General features: G+C 43.0%; 1 protein-coding gene across 3 annotated transcripts in view; it reads left to right on the plus strand.

Annotated features, from left to right (window-relative positions):
* The window catches only part of CDH13 (cadherin 13), a 1,030,795-nt gene that overhangs the window by 329,495 nt on the left and 677,644 nt on the right, over positions 1-23,656 (plus strand). The gene's annotated exons all lie outside the window — the stretch shown is intronic.

A 23,656-nucleotide genomic window follows, 5' to 3' on the forward strand; every position in this document is an offset into this window, starting at 1 on the left:
CTGAGCAGTCCCAAGAGACAGTGATAAGAAGGAAAGAGCAGAAGTTTCATGTTTCCTCTTACAGAGTTTTTAAAGCAAAAATACCACTGGAATACATTTTAAAACCCTGTCCTTCAAATATTCTGAAAGGCTTCTGCACCAATCAGGTGAGTAAGTTCCCCAGACGGACTTCCATTCTGAGTTCTCCCTGGCCCTGCCCCTCTCTTCAGTTGCTAAATAGAGAGTTCCAGCCATAGGCCCAACATCCTCTGTGGGCTGCAGGGTTAGATGGAAATTGGGTGAGTAAAGGGTCCAGCCCTCAACCGGGGAGGCTTAGAGAGAACCAGGCTACGAAGCAGGAGTTCAGTAGTCATTTTACGGTCAGCATTAAGTCATACCCAGACCAATAAGGAGAATGTGGTCAGCCTTGTCCTGCCATGCTTTTCTGAAAGAGGAAAACAATAAAATCAGAACACAGCATGGCTGAAACTATCAGAGAGCAACGTGGCCTAGCCAAGACACCACTTATAAATGTGGGTCGAGTGTAGGGAAGGGGCGGTGTAGCCCCCGGGGGCCAGTAAAGGTGGGGAGCAGTTACCAGCCCTGGCCTGGGGGACAAGAGGAGGGAGCCGGGGAATAGTACCTGCATCTTCCTCTCTGCCTTTTCTGTCTGATGTGTTTTGCCCATCGGTCAAAGTCAGAGGGTCAGGGAGCAGTTCGAGCCCCTACAGACCAGGCTCCAGGATGGAGAAGAGAGAAGGGAGGAGAACAGAGCAAGTTCAGGATGGGGCAAAGTGAAGTCATTGCCGTGCCAGACACAAGATGGTACGTGGAACATGACCCATAAGACACAGAATTGTAAATTTGAGATAACTAAACAATGTACTTTAAAGCCACCGTATGTGATGTTTGGCAGCTCTTTCCGCAGCAACGCTGTGCTGAACTCAAATAAAACATCCCTTAATCCTCCCAAGAGTCTAGGAAGGTACGTGATGGTTTCCACGTTTTGCAAAGGAATCGGCAGACGCTTGGTCAAGCCAAGCCCCATTTGCACAACCAGGACCCTCTGGACTTGACAAAAATGTATCCTTTCAGGCGTGCCTTTGTCTCCAAGGACCTTCTTGTTTTCTCTGGTCCTCACCTTTCAGTGCTCCTGACATCATAATATTCAAGAAAATGTTTGTGTGTTTATTTCATGGCTAGGCGTTCACCAGAGAAAAAAAGAAACAACAGTCTGCTGAAGTGTCCACGTCAGGAAGTTCCTGGGGGCTGCCCTCCTCATTAATCGAGCGCGTTGAGACCCTTCTGGTGCTTTGTCGTTAGTGATTCAGGACGAAGTGCCGCTGTTATGCTGTTTCCTCCCCAAATGCTGTCATTTCAGCACAAAGGAAGCCTGGAAGCCTCAGAAGCTGCATCATCAGAGGGCCCAGCCTCTTGTGATTGGCTTACATACATCCAAGTATCAGCCGAAGGCAATTTTCAAAAGGGACTCCATTTCTATGGGGATATTTTCCATTGAGCTGGTTGCTGACTCTCACTTAGTCATTTAAAAATGATTCAAAGGGAAGGAAATAATAAACTTCCATTTTGGCTTTCACCAGCATATCTCAACACTAAATTAATTCTCAACATTTGTGGATAAAGTTTGTGTCCTGATAAATTCGTTCCCTCAAGAATGCTTTATGCATCTTTTTTCTCCATTCCCGGGCTCACATACCACAATTCCACTCCTGAGGCTCCAGTCTTGAGGCCCTCCCCCCACCCCCGATCCCATGCCTGGACGGTGATGTGATAAAACCACATCAGCTCCACGAGGGTCCTTGTCCTGTTCTCCACCCTCAGTTGTGTCCCTTCCTCTTCTCCCCTCAGAGAAGAGAATGTCTTTTCTTTTGAAGGCTTAACCCCTTAACTAGTCTTTCCACCTGGATCCATAGGAAGCCTGTGGTGGCATTTGGTTCCTTTGTCTCCATTGCCTTTCGGTGTTTTTCTTCCTTCTTTTTGTCATAAACAAACAATAACAAACCACTTTGCACGCAACATCCATGCAGAAGATGAACATTTTCCTTGATCCCACTTTCTCCCTTTCTTGCAAGAGCTGTCTCGTCTCTTGTTACATCTCCTCATGTGGGATGTGCAGGCAGCCTTTACTGCAATGTTGCACCTACCTTTCTAAATGTTCAGTCCACTCCCTCCACTGCTATACGCCTCTCAAAGGCCGCTGGTGCTTTCTGGCAGCTGCCTCACAGCCCATGCTTCTCAATGTTTGCAGCTTCAACACTGCTGTCTTCTTTTCTTATCCCAGTCTCGAAACTGCTCTTCCCATGACTTGTATAGTTCAACATCCAGTCACTCCTCCTGCCTTGCTGTCTGAAGGCTGTTCCTTGCCATCCTTCCGTCCTGGAAAAGGAGGTCTAGCATTCTGTGTCAGGACATGGACTATCAAGGCATATATCCTTGGTCCAACTTCCAGCATTAGCGCTTATTCGCTGTGTGATCTTGGGCAAGTTATCTGAAATGTTTAATCTTGGTGATATATCTGAAAAATGGTGACTGATGCCTACTATATAGAGGAGGAATTTAAAATTCATTTAAAACGTTTAGAAAAGTCCCTGGAAAATAAGAATTTATGTCATTAATATCAAGTTGATATCTTCCAAGATTCTGACTCTGTTAGTTTCCTATTGCTGATGTAACAAATTACAAGCTTCGTGCCTTGAAAGAAAAAATAATTTTTTTTGTATATTACAGTTCTAGAGGCCACTTGACCACAATCAAGGTATCATCCAGCTCCTTCTGGAGGTTCTAGGGAAAAATCTGTTTTCTTACCTTTTCTAGCTTTTGGAAGATACTCTTTTTTGGCTCATGGCTTCTTTTTCCATCTTCAAAACCAGCAACATAACATCTTTAAATCTTTCACTGGCCTGCACTCTCCTGCCTCTGTCTTTCATAAGAGCCCTTGTGATTACATTGGGCCCACGCACATAATCCACAGTACTCTTCCCCTTTCAAGGTCAATTGATTAGCAAACTGAATTCAGTCTGCAACTTTTGTTTCTCTGCCATATAACCTAACACTGAAACAGGTTTCAGGGCTCAGGATCGACACTAAGGTAGATATTGTTTGGAGAGAACATAATTCTGCTACTACTAGCTTCCTACTACAAGAATTATTTTGTCTTTACATCGTTTCTCTGGGCAGTTGTCTGAATTTTTATGGCTTCAGCTTTGAATCCTCTACAGGAGATTAGTCTTTATTTTTTAAAGTTGATCTATTTACTTAACATAATCTCTACCTGCAGTGCGGGGCTTGGACTCATGAACCCAAGATCAAGAGTTGCATGCTCTTCAGACTGAGCCAGCCAAACACACCAGAAGATTTGTCTTTCTGGTTTCAGCCGAGTCTGTCTTTACTCTGGTCTTACACCACAGCTAGATGCAAGGCATCTTCTGGCTGCACTCCACACAAACACAAATAAGGTCATCATAATCCCATAACCAATGGGATGACCCTCCTTCTACAAATGGCCCAGCTTTCTCAGTAGTCATTGAAGAATGAGGAATCTTTCTGTCCATTTTGGGTGAGAAGAAGTAAGAAAAACATGTTTGGTGGAGAGTCCCATCAAACTGAGTGAAAGAGCTGCTCCTATAAATAGTAACTATTACATTTCCTAAGTGTGGCAGCTGTGAGAATATGCCTCGTAGACCTCTAACTACAGGGAGCATAACTGACCAATGGATCCAGCTCTGGAGCCCTGAAGGCCATGGCAGTGTTTGGGCTGAGGCCATACTCCTTACTAGCTGCTCTCTCCAGTGATTCAGAAAGGAAGGGAGACTAAGACCTGCTTCCAGGGTAGTCGTGGGCTGGGCTGAACTCTAGGACCCCTCCCCCCTGCCCCGCTACAGTGTTGCAGAACCTGCCTTAGACTTCAGGCACTTCCTTAGACTGAAGGACACTTCTATCTAGCCTTCTTTCCCTTTCTCCTTCACTCTAGATCACACTTATACCTAAGTCTGATAGTACCCCCAGATACTCCCAGCTTCCTCCTCATTTTCTCTCATCAGGATCTCCCTAGAAAAAATCATTGGTTTTTAATGCCATCTTGTGTTTGTTTCTCATGGATCTGGATCCACACGCTAAAGGATTGAGGGCCAAGACCTCATGGGGAAGCCCACCTCCTTGGATTCCTTGGGTTCCAGGCAGACTCAGAGAATTTGTGATTGCCAGTAAGGGAGTACTCAAACAATGCAGCCTCCCTGGTGCCAGGAAGAGAAAGTGGGAGGAAAATGAGATGTTTTAGAAACAACAGAAGGATCCGTGAGACAGGACTGCTGTGAGCTGATGTCATGCTTGACATAAATTGACAGTTAATTGACTAGAGATTTTGGAACAGTTCAGCAGGGGTGTGTGTATGAGAGAGGGAATGTGCGTACCCTGAACAATGGAGACAAAGACATGTGCTCACTTCAGAGCGTGTCTCTCTGAATTCGTCTGCCCTGGTCCATCTTGTACATCATCACCACCCTTCCTCCTCCAACCCTAGGGACTAACTGAGGGGCAATGGATTGTTCACTGAGTTCTCAACAGGAGGAACTGTTCAATACCTCAGAGCTAGAGGCACATCTACCAAAGACACAAGGGCTTTCAGCTGTGGGTAGGAAGTGGGACTGAGCAGCCCATAAGAGCTTCCATGTCAGAGATTGTCATGCATTCATAGTCATCAGAGTGCCCCATTCTAGTACGTTCAAACATGATAGATTATCTGAATCACCTGGGAGACCATTAAGAAAAACATCCCAGATGTTGTAAATCAAGATCTCAAGGGGGCTAAGAAACTGGATTCAATGGTAGCAAATTCTTTCCCTTGCAATTCTGTTGGCCAGTCCAGTTTGGAAACCACACTGCCATATTCAACAAAACTGCCCAGATTTTAGATCTATAGTAGTTCATCATTGTCTTCACGTTGGAAACATTTCGTGCTATCAGAAGTTCATTTGTTTGTTTTAATGTGCTGAGGAACACATACATCAGAATCTAATAGGAATGAATTTAAATTATCGTTCTGCCACTGATCTCTTGAGTGATCTTGAGTAAGATATTCAGCTTCTCAGAGCCTCGGTTTTTTGTTTGCCTTTTTTTTTAGCTGTAAAATAAGAATGATAATGTATCCCCTTCCTGGGTTTACTGAAATGATTGACTAGGATAATGATAATAGCTAACACTCAGATTAAACTTTCTGTGTGCCAATCTCTGTTTCAAGTACTTTACATCTGCTAGCCCATCAATTCCTAAAAACTCTCTACATTCTAGGTTCAGCTATGAGTCCCATTTTATAGATGAACAAAACTGAGGAACCAAGAGGTTAAATGACTCACAAAAGGTTGCACAACTAAGTAATAGGGATAAAATTTAAATATAGGTATGTACTCAGAATTTTTTTTTTAAGGACTGTATGTAAAGAACCTCACCCAGAGCTTAGAATGCACTATGTGTTCAATAACTATTAGCTAATATTATAATCACCGCTTTTACCCTGGGCCTTAGAGTGCACTTGTCATAACTCTCCAGCGTCCGCAATACTCACGATAGCTTCTTGTGAAGCCAGAACACCCGTGTCTTCATGTCCTCTCCTTTGTGTGCTCAGCCCTGTCTGGGTGATAGGAAAGGCAGCATGCACTGAGGTGTCAACTTACTGAAACTGGGGACATCAAATTCAGAACCTATTCCTCTTGAATAAGGTGAATAAGTGGTATTGTTTGCTCGATTTCTCCTAAGTGGTGAAGAGTCTTTGCAGAAGGAAAATGTGAGTTCTTTAATCCTGATGTTCTTTGCTGTAGGACCTGCAGGTGTCTAGGGAATGCTAGTGTCAGTATCTCTGAGACTTTAGGATAACTTCTTTGGAGTATAAAGGAGGGAGAGTTGAAAGGCATCTCTTTTATAGCCAAGAGAAATTACAGGATGATTCATCCCATTCTGTAGGCAAAGCAGAGCTCGGAGATCTTGAAATAAGCAAGACTTGGTAGTTTGGGAGGGGAAAAAAAAGTATCATCAAATTTATGATCTGATGGCTCCAATGAGGACAATAAATGGCGCTTTGATGTCTCTTCTATTTATTAGAAGTTTTCTCAGTGCCCACCTCCTCCCCACCCCCACTTATTTCCCTTACAGAGAAATTCTCACCCACGCCCTCCAATGATAAATGCACAGGTTTTAGAGGTGGTCAGAACTGGGTTGAAGACTGGTTTTGCCACTTCCCATGTGTGAGATCTTTGGCAACACACTCACCCGCTCTGAACCTCAGTCTCCTCTCTTTCTTTTATGAAGTATTGGTGGCACTCTTAACACACTTTTGAAAATTGTGATGGGACGTATGTGACCATGCATAAGTACCATTTGTGCCTGGGTTAGGGCTCAGCCAAGCGCTCTATAGATGTTAGTGATGTTCACAGGACAGCATGAGTTATCACACTGGTACAACTGAGCCTCCTCAAAACTGGGGAACCAGAGTGAATCACAGGATTGACTTCCTGTTGATTCAATGACAAACATTTGACATTTTATGCAGAATAGGAATGTTTTATTGAAAACACCCATTCTTGCTCTCATTTTCATTTTCAGGTATCTACCCTCCCCACCATAAATACAGTCCATGATTACAAAAGCCCTCATCAGCCTCTTTAGCTTGCCAGTTCTTGCAGATTTCCACTGCCCTCACTGTCAAAATTTCCTCAGTCTTTTAGTGCTTTATCACAGCAAGCACTTATTTCTTGCTCATGCACCTGAGGGTCATCTGGAAGATAGCTGATCTAAACTGCTAGGTTAAGCTCTCAGCCATGGGAGGGGCTTAGGTGTGTTACCCGAGTCTCTGATTCTTCTGGTTATAGCAGAAATGCAAAAGGCAAGCCCCACCTTGGGAATACATCTTGAGCTTCTGCTTGTATCATATCCAGTAGCATCCACTGGTCAAAGAAAGTCACTGGGCTAAGCCCAATTCTAAGACCGTGGCAAGGAGAGTCATGTGCACAAATACTACAAGAGAGTGAAAAATTGGGACCGTATCTCACTGCACCATACCTGGAACTCCAAAGCCCCTCATTCTTTTGCACTTTCATTGATCAGCACTTGCAAGTCCTGTAAGGCAGACCCAGGTGGTTCAAGTGACTTAAGTCAATCAGAAGAGGACACAGACCATGTAAGGGAAATAGACACCACCTTAATCTGGTAAAATGAAGAGTAATTTGCTTTTCAGGAATCAACAACATCTAGAAAAATGCCTGGTACAAAATGGCTGCTCATTAAATGTTTGTTGAAAGAACAAATGAATCACCCAAAAGCATCTGTAGTGACTGGTCATCTTGCCATTTCTCCAGAAGCTACTTCCATTGATCCCTCCACCGTGATCATCACCACATATACATGATTCAGCTTCTTTATTTTGGTGCTTCCTCAGTTTCTTTTTTGCTTTGCCTTTTTCCCTTAAATTCCCCAAGAGGAATGATCCTATTTAATTAATTGGCCATCCTTCAATCTGTTGGGCAGAGATCTTGCTGCCGCTTGTTGGCAGAAATAAGCCAGTAGATAACAGCTTCTTTTTAAGTTGCCCTTCCCTGGTTCAATCGGAAAAAGTAGTCAGGAACATGCAAGAAATTCCCTGTGGCTGCATTTCTCAGCACACATCTGTGGGATTCCACTGTCACATAGAGACTCAAGGACTTTGTGTTGACTTTGCTATATCCCTCTCTCTGTGAGGATACCTCTGTCCTGTGATTTGAAAAGATACCTTCTCTCCAGCATAGAGAGGTCTTTCTGCCCCTGAAATATTCTTCACAATCTGATGAGCCAGTAGCCCCTCATCTCATCATTTTCTTTTCTTTTTTTCTTCTCATTTTTTTTGACTTTATTTATTTATTTTGAGGGACAGGAGGACAGAAGATCTGAAAGTGGGCTCGGTTCTTACAGCACAGAACTCACAAACCTTGAGATCATGACCTGAGCTGAAGTTGGATGCTTAACCAACTGAGCCACCCAGGCACCCCTCATCATTTTCTACTGCTGACTGGGTGGAACCCCATCCCTCCCAGCAAAGCATTCCCTGCCAGGACAATGCACTATCCCAACTACTGAAACAGAACTATTTTTTTTTTTTGGTTTTGTTTTTAATATCTTGTAGCAACAATCCTCTTCTTTAAACCATTTAATATTAGAGTGCCTGGGTGGATCAGTTGGTTGAGCACCAATTTCAGCTCAGGTCATGGTCTCACAGCTCATGAGTTCGACCCCAACATTGGACTCTGTGCTGACGGCTCAGAGCCTGGATCCTGCTTCAGGTTCTATGTCTCCTTCTCTTTCCGCCCCTCCCCTGCTCATTCTCTGTCTCTCTCTGTCTCTCAAAAATAAATAAACATAAAAAATGAAATCATTAAAGATTGATGAGGGCTCAAGGCAGCTGAGCCAAAACTGAAGCAACAAAAGTGCTGTGTGTGTGTGTGTGTGTGTGCATGTGTGTGTGTTGTTTTAGTTTAAGAAACTATTTTAGAAAAAGAAACATATTAGAGGCCTCCATCATGAGGAGAGTAGAAGAAACAGCCAAATGACTTGGCCAGTCAATGGAGAATGGGAAGATAGGAGTGTTGACCCCTGATCTCAGGTAGAGAAGTTGGAGGCTGGAGCTATGGGGCCAGAGCCAGAAGAATGTAGAAGCTTCTAGCAAAGCTGGAAAGGTCTAGAAAGAGAGCAAATAGTTAAGGGTAAATTCAGGATTACAACAGATGCTCAATCAAGAAATCACAAGACAGGAGGTGCTCTGTGGGTGGGAAGTAAAGACAGAATGGTATCAGTTGAGGGCATTAGAGCTTAAATTATAAGCTCCTCAAGGCCTCAACTCTGTTGTTCCTCTACATTTCCAGTCCCGAGGACTCTGGGCAGCACCTAGGTGAGGCTTGAGGATGTTAGATAACAAATTGGCCTATTAATTAGCTAATTAATTAATTAGGAATTGAAATCTAGGGTGAACTTTGCACTTACACAGAAAAAAGATCGCCTTTCAAAAATCTATGAAGATGAGAGAGAGAAGAGAGAGAGAAAATGCTGAGAGAATGAATGAGTGAATGAATATTCCACCTGTACCTGGAACATGGCAGGGTGAGCACTTGAAAAAGGAAAAAGGTCCCCAGAAAGACGAATCTCTGTCATCCAGTAATATTACAGAGACTTTTTTTCTCTATTAATGCAGAGTGTGAAGAAATCTCAGCTTTCATGTTATATTCTGGATACAGGGTCATGCCCACTTCTGTACCTAGGCTGGTTCTCCCAGCCTTAATTCCAGGTAGCTTAATCCAGCTACCTGGAACTGATTTGTTTCTGTACCCCTGCTGGCCAGTTTTCTCTTTACCCAAGTACTGAGATGTACATCTAAACTTCGGCGTCAAAATGAAACTACCCTTTTTAAACAGCCTGGAGTTCAGTTACCAAAATTCCAGCTGTTGCTCTCCATCCAAGAGCTGTTTATCAAAGTTGTCTTCTTCATGTCTGATCTTTCTTGACCATCTCCCATCAGTGGCCTCTTCCTGTCTCCCAGGTTCTGAAGCCCAGGCCATCTTTTTGTCAGGCAGTGCCCTAATTTCAGCTCACCTAGTGAAATAATCATTACCACCCTCTTTCCAGGTGAATGTTCACTGGGTCACATCATGATTTCTTCTCCTTTCTCTGCATCCATTTCCCCCTCCCCTTAAGCAATGTCTCTTTCTCTCCTCCCTCAATCCCTTGTGGCTGGGAGTCAAGGAGACAACTGCTAATTTCTGTAGAATTCAGCATTTTCCAAGTTTGCCTTTGGAATGGATAGCATTTTGTTCTATAGAAAAGCAAGTGTTCTAGAAAAATATGCAAACTTCATTTCAAGGGGGACGGCATACTCTTCATGCTTCTATTGGAATGAGTCAGCAGTGAGGAAGCAGGAATGCATGTGTGTAGTTCCCACTTTCCTTTGCCCATCAGTCTCTCTGTGTCTTTGTTGGTACAGCCCCATTGCATGAAGACTCACGTGGGTCCTGCCTACACTTTTTCAGAATTTCAAGTCACTTGTATGACCACCTAATGAGGGAAACCAAGAAGTCCCCTTATGTTCATTAATTTGTGACTCTCGTCAGGTTTCAGCCCAAAGCCCATATATCTGTGGGCTCAAGAATGAAAGGAAGTTTTTATTTCATGTGTCAGCAGGAATCAATGGCCCTGCTTTGAGAACACTTCTGGAACCATGCTGATCTCATTGAGAAAAGGGCCAGCAATGGCACCTACCCTAGACAGAGCACGAGGAAGCATTGGCAGTGTTTCTACCATGTACATGCCTTCCTCGGTTTAATAAAATCCAAAAGTGAGTACCTGATCCTTCATCTAGGGGATCCTCCCATCTTGCCTTCTGGAGGTCTCCAGGGTCGTAACTGGCATAACGTTTCAAAACATGCCTCTTTTTATATCTTCATAAGAGGCTTCAATATAGGTCAGAGATATTTTTTGAGAATTTTAGTTGTTCTAAGTGATACCATTGACCCTTCTCTCCTAGTTTACAATTCTCCAGGCAACAGTGACACGTTGATGGCCTGGAAAACCATTTCTAATGAACAGCACCACATTCATCAATGTTCATTGTAACCACACATTCATCTGAAAAACTGATCCCACACCCTTGTTAGATATTGCATAGATCATATTTACAGTAATTTTGGTTTTTTACTCCTGAGAGACGACGTTAAGGCAAAGTTTTGCAAAACTCAAATATTTTTAAAAATCTTTGTTTTAATATACTTTTGTCTTTCTGCACCCCTCCCTTGTAAGGGGGAAGATGTAGGTTAGATTGGGCAATGTTATGTTGATTCATCTTCAACTCAGATTTCAACTCCTTTACTTTAGACACCACATACCAGTCTTTCATTTCTTTCCTGCCCCTCTCAAGTCCAAGATAGCACCTAGGAAACTACCAGTCCACTCCAATCCCTCATTTCACAACCACATCCATGTTATAATTTACAAAACTTTTCTCGGGGTGCTGGGGTGGCTCAGTCAGTTAAGCGTCTGACTTTGGCTCAGGTCATGATCTCATGACTCGGGAGTCCGACTTGGGCTTAGATTATGATCTCACTGCTCATGATTTTGAGTCCTGCATTGGGCTCTGTGCTGACAGCTCAGAGCCTGGAGTCTGCTTTGGATTCTGTGTCTCCTTCTCTCTCTGCCCCTCCCCCACTCATGCTCTGTGTCTCTCAAAAATAAATAAGCATTAAAAAAAAATTTTTTTTAAACTTTAACTGTGGAATGTGGGTAGCTGAAGTGATACGAATTTTATCAAGGGATAAAGCAATCTTATTCACCTGCTGACGCCAACATTGCACGCAGCACAATGTACCTAACAGGGCTGCTGACTTGGACAATAAAAATGATTATGTCTATGAGTGGTAGAATTACAGAAGTTTGAACACAGCTGATCTCAGCCTTGAATGTAGTGGTGGATAGGGGAGGAAAAACTTAAAATTTTAATTCCACCAATGTAACAAACTCCCTTTATATCATTATCTGTGTAGAGGGCTGTACAAATTTATATTTCGAGAATTTTATACTAATCAAAAAGAATGTAGTGAATGAGCTATACAAAAGTAGAGATGAGGAAACCATTTCTAGCAGATCATATAATTAAAATACATTCCTGGGGCACCCGGGTGACTCATTTGGGTAAGTGTCCAACCCTTGGTTTCGGCTCAGGTCATGAAGTCACAACTTCATGGGTTCGAGCCCCACATCGGGCGCCGTTCTGACAACTCAGAGCCTGGAGCCTGCTTCTGATTCTTCTCTGTCTCTCTCTGCCTCTCTCCCGCTTATGCTCTCTCTCTTTCTCAAAAATAATAAACATTTAAAAAAACACACTCACTGAGGAGGGGCAGTGAGAGGGGGACATTGAGGGCTGTCAGAGTGTCTTTTGGAAGCAGAGCTCCACTGATTAGCTTCATTAAGTACGTAATTCCTTTGTGCTTCAACAGGAAGTGGTGAAGTTCAGAATTATATCAGGCTGGGGTTTTCATGCAGTGCAGAAGTGTGTTCTTGCCCAGACTTTGTCACAAACTAGCAAGTGGGGATACACCCCCTGTCTAAATGTCAGTGTGCTTATTTGTGAAATGAGGTCCTTGGCTTGGAATCAGTAGTTCTCAAACTTTACCGTGCCTCAGAATCACCTGGGACGCTCGTGAAAAATATCAACTCTGGTCTCCACCCACTTGGAGATCCTGATGTATAAAATCAGGGCTAAGTATGTGCATGTGTGAAACAGAATTTGAGGTTAGATTGTCACATAAGCGGGACTCTGTTCTGTACTTGGAGAAAGATTGTCCTAGGACTAGTTGTGGGACACTGTGGGGTAGGATACAGAACCTCAGTGATGCTTTCACATTCTCGGGGACCAGAGTTCTGCAGTGTTCTAGAACCCTCAGAGTCTCTCTCTCACTGCCTATACCATCATTCCCTGGATCCGCAGAGCACTTTACCTCTTATAAATACTGGCACTATTACTGTGTCACTACTGATTTAAATTGTGGCAGCTTTTAAGTCAGTGCTGGGGTTTGACTCAGCTGAAAAGAAAAAATAAATAAAATGCCAGGGAGCAAGAAGTATGTAAACCGAACCTGTGCAGACTCTAGAAATTGATCTTTGACTTCCTTGCCGGCATCGTTGCCAAGCCAATATCCATCATCATCGCAGAGTCGTGTTTGGGGTGATGTTGGAGGACTTTGCCACAACAACTTCTTTTACATTAACAGCAAACAATTGCAGCTGAATCACTGTCAAACACATGTTGTATTAGACTGTGGCTCATAGTTCAGAAGGTGCTCCTGCTCAGCTAGGATTTGGTTGAGTGCTTCTTCTCCTATCAGGGGAAATGTCTGTATCAGTGCACTAAAAATCACAGAAAACAGGCCCCTGAAACAAACGCCACAGGAACAAATATCAGCAGGAACTAGCAAGCCAGTTTTCCTGCAATGGCCTTTGACAGGATTAGCATCAGGTGGAACCCCTAAGAAAAGCACTCTCCTAACGCCCGGCTACTTTGTGCCTAGACAGGGGACCGGCAGAGGATGAACAGGGCAAGACGAGGTGCTCCCCCACCGCTCTTCCCCCTCCTTCCAAGAAACCCTGAAGGCCTGCTGCTCTCTCCAGTGTGATACCCCTTTTCAGGAGCAGAAATGCCTTCTGCAGAGCCGGCCCATTCCCCCCGGTGCTGGTCTCAGGGGAAGTACAGCATCTGGTTCCCACCGTCCGTCTAATTACCCATCTGCTTGTGGGGAGGGAAGGAATGCTCTGTTCCCCTTCCCTTCCCAAGCACTTTAATGTACTGAGGCATGAAGACAACGGCAGCTGCATCTCAGAGCCCACCCTCTGCATGTTGCACGAACTGGCTTTGCTTTTCCATTTGATTCTGGGTCAGGGCTGCCTGACACTGGATGCCAACATCTCTCCCTCTCTCTCACTTTGTCTCTGTGCACAGCCTTTGCACTGGACTGACCCAGGTTACATCCTGCTCGCTAATTGGGGTGCCTGAGGTCCCCTCCCTTAGGGATGGTCAGGCGTCTTGCTGTTCTGTCCTGGCTTATTCCTTCTGCAGCACCAGAAAAGACACCCTGAAGCGAGTAGTCTTTGGATCCTTGTCTACAGTCATTATCAAGTGATGGCCCTTTGGTTATTTCCCCCTCGCTCTAGAAGCCATGTTTAAAAAGAGCTTATATGCCAAACAGACTACACTTAATAAACAATCATTCATTCATTCATTCATTCATTTTGCTACTATTTCAATATTAATCAAGGTCATGTATGGGCCAAAAACTGATTCGTTTTTGATAAATGGAAGGACCGGTCTAAATTGATTATATTCAGGCCCCAAACAAACACCTTGGAGCTAGCTCAGATGATCTGGTTATGGAGAAGTTTGCAGTTTAATTCAGCTTTTTGAAATATTGAAGTATTTCAGAGCACCATTAGCCTCTAAGCAAAGTCGTTAGGAGAATAACTTTGGCCATAGAAACACATGGGTTTAGAGTCCGTTTGGTTATATACTAGCTGATGTCCTTAGGCAAGTTTCTGAACTTAGCATATCCCAGTTTCTCTGTGGGTAAATTTGAGATCATTTGACGCTGTAGGATAATCATGAAGGTAAGATGGCATAATGTTTACCAAGAACTTAGTTGAGACAGATGTAAAGCAAGAAATCAGCAAGTATTAGCTGCTTCTATCTCTATTTGCATCATTTTTATCATCACCATCAATTATATTCACAACGCAAGAGGCTTGGGAATGGAGACCCTACACCAGGAACCCCTTTCCATGCTTGGGCGAACAACCATTCACCTCCCCTGTGGCCAGGGCTCCTAGGGATTCCCACTAATCCTCCCTTCTCCAGCAGCAATGCCAATTTTTGCTGGACACAGCACGGTTGCCCAGCCCAAGATTACTTTTTCCAGCCACCTTCGCTGGGTGTGGCCACAACACCAGGCGATGGCCAGGGAGATGTGTGTGTACATGAAGTCTGCACTTTGACTCATGCCCTTTAAAGGAAAGAAGCATGTTCTTCTTTCCTATTTTCCCCTCCCCTCCAGCTGGAATGCAGACATTGTAGTGAGTCATCTTTAGTTAAGAGGGCAGCAGCTGGAGATGGCATGGTTACAAGATGGGTTCTCAATACCGTCAAGCCACCGTTTCAGTTCCAGCCATCACCCCAAACTGCTGCATGAGGGAGAAAGAAACCACTTTGTTGCTTTAAAGAGCTGAACCTTGTGGCCCCTTATTAGAGTCCCATAGTGTGTCTTAAAATCATGCCAAACAATTATTTTTAACATAGAAGTGATGTTCTTCCCTGGCTATATACCTTCCTGAGGTTCAAAGCCACATCAGCCTATCATGGCTTACTTCTGATTGTGTGTAACTAGATGACAACAGGGATCATGCTGCATCCATTCAGAAGAAAGATTACCCGGCCCCCCTCATGGGCTGCTGGGGAATCAATATCTTTTAATTATGAGAAAGCACACTGTGTTTACATTTCACACAGAGGCAAGAGGAAGGTCAAATCACAATCCTTACAGCCTTTATCAAAACCATGTACCGCTGTGTTTGTTAAGTGGGATTCAAAATTGGATGAACCTGGAGAGTTTTCATCTTCCTGTTTTCTCCCGTTTGTATACATGGCCGTACCTTACGAGATTAATAAGGCTTATAGAGCAAAGCGTCGCAAAGGAGAATGAAACGTTTGGGCAGATGAGATACCTCTTGCTTTTTGGAATAAAGGCAATTAGTGACTTGAGGTTTTCTGGGTGGTGCAGTGACTGGCAAGTTATTATATTTTTTTCCTGTTGTATATCTAAAAATATTTGAGAAGTAATCAAAACTGTAAGCGCGCACACACACACGCATACACACGCTCTAGAGTAAAGTCCTTTCTCTTCCCGCTGCATCTAACCAGTGACTCATCAGCTTCCTGAACTGGAACAACACTGAGCTTTATGAGTATGGAAATGTCAGCTCTGAGAACAGTGTGTGCTGCTTTGTGTGAAAATCGTAGACAGGCTTACAAAAGCCAACTCAAGACTCAGAGTCACCCTGCCCTATCGCTCTGCCTGACTGGTCTCCATGTCCATAAGGGTTGTTTGATTTCTTAGCAAGCATTCACTGGCTTCTCTGCAGAGCCAGGTCATACATTGGAATCAACAATAACATTAATGACAGCAACAACAAGAACAATCCTGTTTAATTTTTACACCTTATATGGAGATAGTGTTAGCTTCATAATAAAAATGAGAGAGCAGAAAATCAGAAATGTAAAATTTTCCCCAGATGTCTTAGAAAATTATAAGTGATTATAATGGTGATGGTGATAGTGGCAATATTGGTAATGCTGATGGTGATGACAATTATGGTGACAGTGATGATGGCGATGATGGTGGTCATGGTGATGGTGATGATGATGATGATGGTGGTGATGATGATAATGACGATGGTGGTGATGATGATGATGGTGGTGATGATGATGGTGATGATGGTGATGATGGTGATGATCATGATGGTGATGATGATGGTGGTAAAAATGGTGATGCTGATAATAATGGTGATGCTGATAATAATGGTGATAATGACGGTGATAATGACGGTGATAATGGCGGTGATGATGATGATGCCTTATTCTAGGTTAAGCACATGCTAAACATTTGCTATTTAAATGTTAAATGTGTAGGGGCACCCGACTGGCTCTGTCAGTCCAGTGTCCAACTCTTGATTTTGGCTCAGGTCATGATCTCACAGTTTGTGGGTTCAAGCCCTGTGTCGGGCTGCATGCTGACAGCATTGAACCTGCTTGGGATTTTCCCTTTCTCTCTCTGCCCTTCCCCTACTTGTGCATGTACACACACACACACACACACACACACACACACACTATCTTTCTCTCAAAATAAATAAATAAACTTTAAAAAATTTGTTTAAAAATGTTAAATGTATAAAATTAAAGTGCTTACTGGGGTTCCAGGGTGGCTCAGTTGGTTAAGCATCCAACTCTTTTTTTAAATTTTTTTAATGTTTATTTTGGAAAGGAGAGAGAGAGAGAGAGAGAGAGAGAGAGAGAGGGAGGGAGGGAGGGAGGGAGGGAGAACAAGTTGGGGAGGGGCAGAGAAAAAAGAGGGAGACACAGAATCTGAATCAGCCTCCAGCTGTCAGCACAGAGCCCGACGTGGGGCTCAAACCCACAAATGCTGAGATCATGACCTGAGCTTAAGTCAGATGCTTAACTCTCTGAGCCACCTAGGCCCCCCTAAGCATTCAACTCTTGATTTCAGCTCAGTTCATGATCTCATGGTTCATGAGATTGAGCCCCTCATAGATAGCCCTGCATGCTGATAGTATGGGGCCCACTTGGGGTTCTCTTCCTGTCTCTCTGCCCCTCCCCACCTTGCACTCTCCCTGTCTCTCTAAAAATCAATCAACCAATCAATCAAATAATCAAAAAAAGCACTTAGTGCAGTGCTCGACCCGTTGTAAATATCAGTAATTGCTGGTTCTAGGGGCCAGCACTGAGACAAGTGAAATACTCTCTTTGGGCACAAAATGTAAGGAAGGGTCCCAAAGCACTCACTATCAAAGTAAATAAGATTTAATGCAATATTTTATAAAAATAAAAATTCATTAAAAAACCCAGGTCAAACCAAATGTCAACATTTTATTTTTTTATTTAAAAAAATTTTTTTTAATGTTGATTTATTTTTGAGACAGAGAGAGACCGAGCATGAATGGGGGAGGGTCAGAGAGAGAGGGAGACACAGAATCTGAAACAGGCTCCAGGCTCTGAGCAGTCAGCACAGAGCCCGACACGGGGCTTAAACTCACAGACCGCAAGATCATGACCTGAGCTGAAGTTGGACGCTTAACCGACTGAGCCACCCAGGTGCCCCCAAATATCAACATTTTAAATGAAGACAAGTTTAGGCCTTGCCCTTGCCCCACTCACCTTCCCTTAATGCCATCCCAATCTCTTCTTTAACGTAATTTCATTTTAGTCCCCAAACAAGCCTGAGCCCAAGTTATTCTTATTCCCATTTTATAGATGAATATACTGAATCTCAGGAGGTTTATCCACAATTAACATAGCTAATATGTAGAAGAACAGGGATTTTAGTTCCAATTTACTCACCATAAAAGTCCACTTTTTGCCCATTAGTATACAAGGCTTTAAAAATAAATTTGTTTCACATCACCACAATTTTCACTGTAATTTTCAGGGTCATTTTTAAAGGTGGAGAGTAGAAAGAAACTAAGTACCAGCTGCAGCTCTCACCAGCGCAATGATGTCAGCCAAGGTGACAGCGATACTTGCAAAACTTCAAGAATGTGCACTTGTTAAACATCCAGTGCTTTTCTTAAATAAGAAGTCTCTACTCTGTGCCTCTAGATTATTTCTGATTCACATGATAATTTATCTTAATCTATTTGCAAACCGGTAACTCTTCTCTTTATTCTCCAAAAGATATCTCTTCAGACACCAAAATGCATTCTTTCCATCAGTAGTAAATTCACTACCGCATTTGATGCTTGAAGAGTATCACTATCATGAAGATATCCCTTTTCTTGGTTTACATTATATTCTTTTGACTTGCCTTCTTATTTAACTCTGTATTTTATGTTTTACACTGTATATTTTCTAACTTTTTTTATACCCCTTTTCTCTTTCTATTTCCTCATTGCACATATTACCCAATGTTGTTGGGATTTGACCTTTTTCTTTTCTCCCATGTCAGTCCCAAAACTGCTATGGCTGAATTCTTGGGGCATGTACCCACACAAATGTGACTTGAAGAATGCTTACCAAAATGTCGTGTAGCTATATCCAAGTAATAAGATTTAGGAGAATACCAATTTTTCTTACCCCTTTCTCTTTGATTTTTTTCTTTACCAAGGAACAAATATTATATATTGATACAGAATATATACATTGATATATATATCTCAATCTTCCCATCAAAATAAATCCCTGATGATGGTACCAAGATATATGTTCAAGGAAACTGTAAAAATCTGGAAGAAATCAATCAGAGGTGAATTTTTAATAATCTGATGGTCGGGCAGACTTTAAGCATGTCACCAAAAATCAAAACTATAAGCTGAAAAATTGATACAGTTGACTACATAAAATTTTAATGATTCCACACAGTAAAGAAAATCCCTATAACTAATTATGAGGGCAATGACACAGTGAAAGAATAGATATTTGTTCCAAATATCCGAAAGGACAAAGCTTCCTTTCCAGTAGATCATCATCCAGCACCTACTTTAACCTTTACATGTCTTTCTTTCCTCATTGATGACACGAGGCTAGTGATGCTGCCTTAGAGGGCTCTCATAAAAAGCAGATGGGGAAAAAAACCCATTCTTTCTCAGTGGTTCTACCCTAGGGGTGACTTTGCCCCCCCAGAGGGACCTTGGGCAGTATCTGTGCTAGTTTGGGTTATAACTAGGGATTGCTGCTGACATCTAGTGGATGGAGGTCGGAGGCGCTGTTAAACATCCTACAATGCAAGGACAGCCACCCAGAACGAAAAATTATCCAGCCCCGAATATCAGTAGTATTGTTGAAAAACTCTGGTCTGTGGAGGTTTTTTTTTTTTTTTTTTTAAACGTTTTTATTTATTTTTGAGACAGAGAGTGACAGAGCATGAACGGGGGAGGGTCACAGAGAGAGGGAGGAGGCACAGAATCTGAAACAGGCTCCAGGCTCCAAGCCATCAGCCCAGAGCCCGATGTGGGGCTCGAACTCATGGACCGCGAGATCGTGACCTGGCTGAAGTCGGATGCTTAACCGACTGCGCCACCCAGGCACCCCTGGTCTGTGGAGGTTTTGCAGAGCATCTTTCATGTAGTAAGAGCTCAGTGAATGTTAGTCATAATTACATCTTTTCTCATCCATCACCTCTGTACGCACGTCCAGTCCCTATGTGCATTTGCACCCTGCCACTTATGTCTTAAGGACACGACATGATTTGAGGTATGTCTTCTTCATTCTGCACCCATTTATTATTTTCTGTTTCCTTAGTGCTTTTCACTTCCTGCCTCCCTTTCCAAACCTCCACTACCAACCAGATGTTTGACCTCTTTTTTCAAAATCCAGATAATTTCCTTTCTGAATTCTTACTGCTCTGACTCTCTACTTTTAATCTGGTTATGTTGTCATGATCATCTAGATAGATTAAAAGTCCTTGAGGGAAAAGATGACTTTATATTCATTATTAAAACCCCCTACAGTGCCTACTCTGTGTAAAGCCTGCACAGAGGAGGCAAGCGACTCATGCTTGTCAATGTGAACTACTTTGGCAATTCCATTTTTATACAATTCTTGCAATGATAAAAAAAAAAAAATAAATTCTTGAGAATGCATTTATAGCCCTCTCTTTGGGTCACTTAGCACAAGTCGTCTTGCATTGTTTGGAATTCCTATAACCCATTTAAATAAGCTTATTGTCCATGCACATGAGGATTATTCAGTATGTTCAAGCAAATAGTGACCAACACTGACAATGGATACTTTTCCGTCTCTACCTACTCTGCTGGTCCAGCATTGAAGCCATTGTTGCTCACATGAATGTACACCTGCCAGACTGTGGCCAGGGCCTCAGACGTGGAACTGCCGCTTTCATTTTAATTTAAGAAAAATAGAAATTGACTGGGAGGTATTTATGCAAATCAGGAAGGTTCTGAGGAATTATCTGGCAGCCATGTTAATGGATGTTCCGTTCTTAGAAATGAATCTCACATTTTGCTTCTCCCATCAGAAGGGGCTCTGTGTAGTCATTTATGCCCGCAGATGATTGGATCTGACCAGAAGACACTTGACGCACCTCATGCATGGCAATGAATCCAAATCCTATTTTGTCGGGAGTGTCCCTCAAGCGACAGTGGAGATCACTTTGGACTGGGGAAAGGGCGGTCATGGGAGGGCCTTCCAAGTGGCAGAATTTTCTGCCTTTTCCATATCACTGAATTCCTCAGGAAATGCTGTGCACTTGAGCCACACCTGAAGCAGTACTTCTTCAGGTGAGAAAAGTAAACTTACCTTAAGTTGTTTTAAACACAACGTTTGTGGTAGTTTGTTACGGCAGCCCTAGGAGATGAATACAGTGAACTTAACAGACAAAAATCCCTGCCCTTGTGATGTTTTCATTCCAGCTGGGTGCAGACACCCAAGAAATAAGTAAAATGTATTGTTTTTTTATTGTGATCAGTAAGATAGAGCATAATGAAGCAGGACAAAGAGACTGGGATTAAGGGAAGGGGTGTGGTTGTAAATTAAGCCTCATTAGGCAAGACCTTACTAAGAAGGGGATGTTCAAGTGGGACTTGAAGGAAGAGAGGGAACACATCACGTAGCGGTATGGAGGAAAAGCCTTGGAGACAGAGGGGTATGAAATGTTCCCAGTCCTGGGACTGGAGGTGCCTGGCATATTGAAGGAACTATCAGGAAGCAAGGGTCAAAAGACCAGAACATGTAGAGCTTTTTTTTACTTGGGTTTATCCATTTACTCAGCATATCTTCATTGAGCATATACTATGTATATTATTTCATGGCATTCTTACAACAGCCTAGAGTGGTAGGTATAAAATCCCCACTTAACAGATAAAGCTCTGATGCTCTGCTTAAGATTACTCAGCTCATATATAGTGGCACTGGAATAGGAATCCAAATTCAATGTCCTTTCTCCAGCACAGGAATGGCTTATATAAATATTTGTTATCTTGTTTAAAATTCACCTGCAAGTGTTTAAACTCATATGACAATCTCAATAAGCTCGCTTGCTTCTGAGGTCAATGCAAATGTGCTTTGAGCCAAGAAGTGTCCTTGGGAGATTAGAGGGGCTCCTACTTTGGCAAAGGTTGGGCTGTGCACCGCTGTCTCCCATTATGTCCTTGGACTCGTGCAGTAGCTTTGTGACTCCAGGTAGCACTGGACTGAAAATTTATCTCTTTAAATGGCTTAAGTGTGTGTGTTTTTCTTAATATCCCAAAAAGCCATATTCATGAAGAGGGACAAAAGGAGAAATGCCGTGTAAGGAGAATAAATAAATGTAAAAATCAGGGTAGTCACACATTATCATTGGTAACAGCCCCTCAACACAGAAAAGAGAACAGAGAAGACACCTATTCCTAATCCAAGCAGTTGTATCCCAGTTGCAAACCTCTTAGGCTTGATCCGATTTGCCTCCCATATTGCTCACTGTATGTCATGTCCTGGTGTGTTACCAGAAGAAACCAGGGAAATACACTGGTGGAGGAACCAAAACCAAGCTCTACCTTCTGCTCCTAACATTAGAGCACAGAGGGGATTACTAAGTCCCCTGGGCAACTCCTACTCTTCCATTCAAAGGACCCTCTGAATATTTAATGGAAGTAGTTAAAGATATGTGATCAGTGCTTAACTGGCATACTCCATCTCCTAAATAATTCTGTATAAACAGAAGCTTGCATATTTATGATGCCTCTCTGCTACTTCTTTTATATTTTCATTTGGTTGGTTTGGGGAAAAATTCCAGGTGGATTTGCTTCATGTAAATACTATACTTCTTTATCATATTAATAAGGGAAGAGGTAGGAGAATCAAGACAATTCAGTGAGTTGTGCTGAAGTAGACGCTCAATAACTACTGTCTGAAAAATGATCTATGTAAATGAGGGAGATTCTGGCTTGGTGAGGAAATGTTCATGGGTTCAGGGATGTGGTTTCATAGAACAGAGCCTGGAAATAGAACATGCTCACAGGAGAACTGGACCCCATTCCTGACCCAGTGGATGTTGGCATTCTCCTATAGCCATTCTTGTCAATGGCAGGGAGTGGGATGGGGAAGGACAAAGAGAGGGACAGGGAAGGCTGAAAAAAAGCTCTGTAGGCTCAAAAGGATGTGTGTTGGAAAGAACTCTGAATTAACAATATATAGTGGCAACTCAGACCTGGGCATCCAAATTAGTTAGGGGATTGGCTAATAGCTACAATAAAGATGGTCCAAAAGCAGAGGCTTGAACAAAACAGAAATGTACATCTTTCTCGTAAACCAGTCGGGTCAGGCAGGGGATCCACAATGTAATCCAGGACCCATGTTTGGAAAAGATCAGGGCTGTGGTTTGCCTTCTGTGATGGTATGTTCAGCACGGTGTAGTAGCTTTGCAACCCCAAGTATCATTGGACTGTTAGGTCATAGGCAGACCTGTTCTGACACCCTCTAGGGTACTATTGTCTTTCCTATGTCCTACACCATATCCAGCCTTCTAGAAGGGGACAAGAAGGAAGAGAAGAGGATGCATCTTTTTCTTTTTTTTTTAAGGACGTTTACTGCAAGCCTTCCTCCCACTTTCCTCCATTCTCCATTGACCAGAGGTGAATCACATGACCACACGCAGCTGCAAGGGAGGCAGGGAAGTGCTTTCTAGCCAAGTAGCCATGTGCCCAGGTAAAGCCCAGCATGTGGAAGTAAGATTCCATTACTTCAGGAAGACCTAGCTTTCTGTTGGATTTTGGATGAATTTCTTGCTATATCTTAACTTAAAGACTTAGTCGGGAGAAGAGAGAATTTCTCCACCAAAGCCCATAAATTCCAGGCTCTGCCCACCCCCCACCGCATTCTTTCTCCTTCTTCAAATCTCATTTATTTCTAGTCCCCTACCTTCTGTTGCATGTAGACATTGTAAAGTGTCATCCTAGAGTCACTTAGCTGCAAGCAAGAGACCTCTCAGAGCTCATTGTCCCTCCCACACTGATCTAGGCCACTCCCACCAACAACCTTAAGCCTTGAAATGTCCAGTTTCCAGGTAGAGCACTGAACGCTATCTTCCTAATGCGAAGGACCAAGACAAAGGAGAATCTCCAGCTAGGTGTGTGTCTATCTTCTTTTCCTCCCAGATGCGCAGGACTTGTCCCCTGGTACACTATGCTTCAGAAGCAATGTTCACTCATCACAGTTCATACTCACATCCTCCCCAGGAGCAGCCTAGTTGATTCTCTGTCTCAGACAGGAGAACTAGGCTCTGCACATTTTGCTTTGTCTTCATTTTTTTAATTATTCTTTTTTATTTGAGAGGGAGAGAGCACAAGAAGGGGAGAAGGGCAGAGGAAGAGAGAGAGGATC

Source organism: Felis catus, chromosome E2, assembly GCF_018350175.1.
Source record: "Felis catus isolate Fca126 chromosome E2, F.catus_Fca126_mat1.0, whole genome shotgun sequence".
Classification (NCBI taxonomy): Eukaryota; Metazoa; Chordata; class Mammalia; order Carnivora; family Felidae; genus Felis; species Felis catus.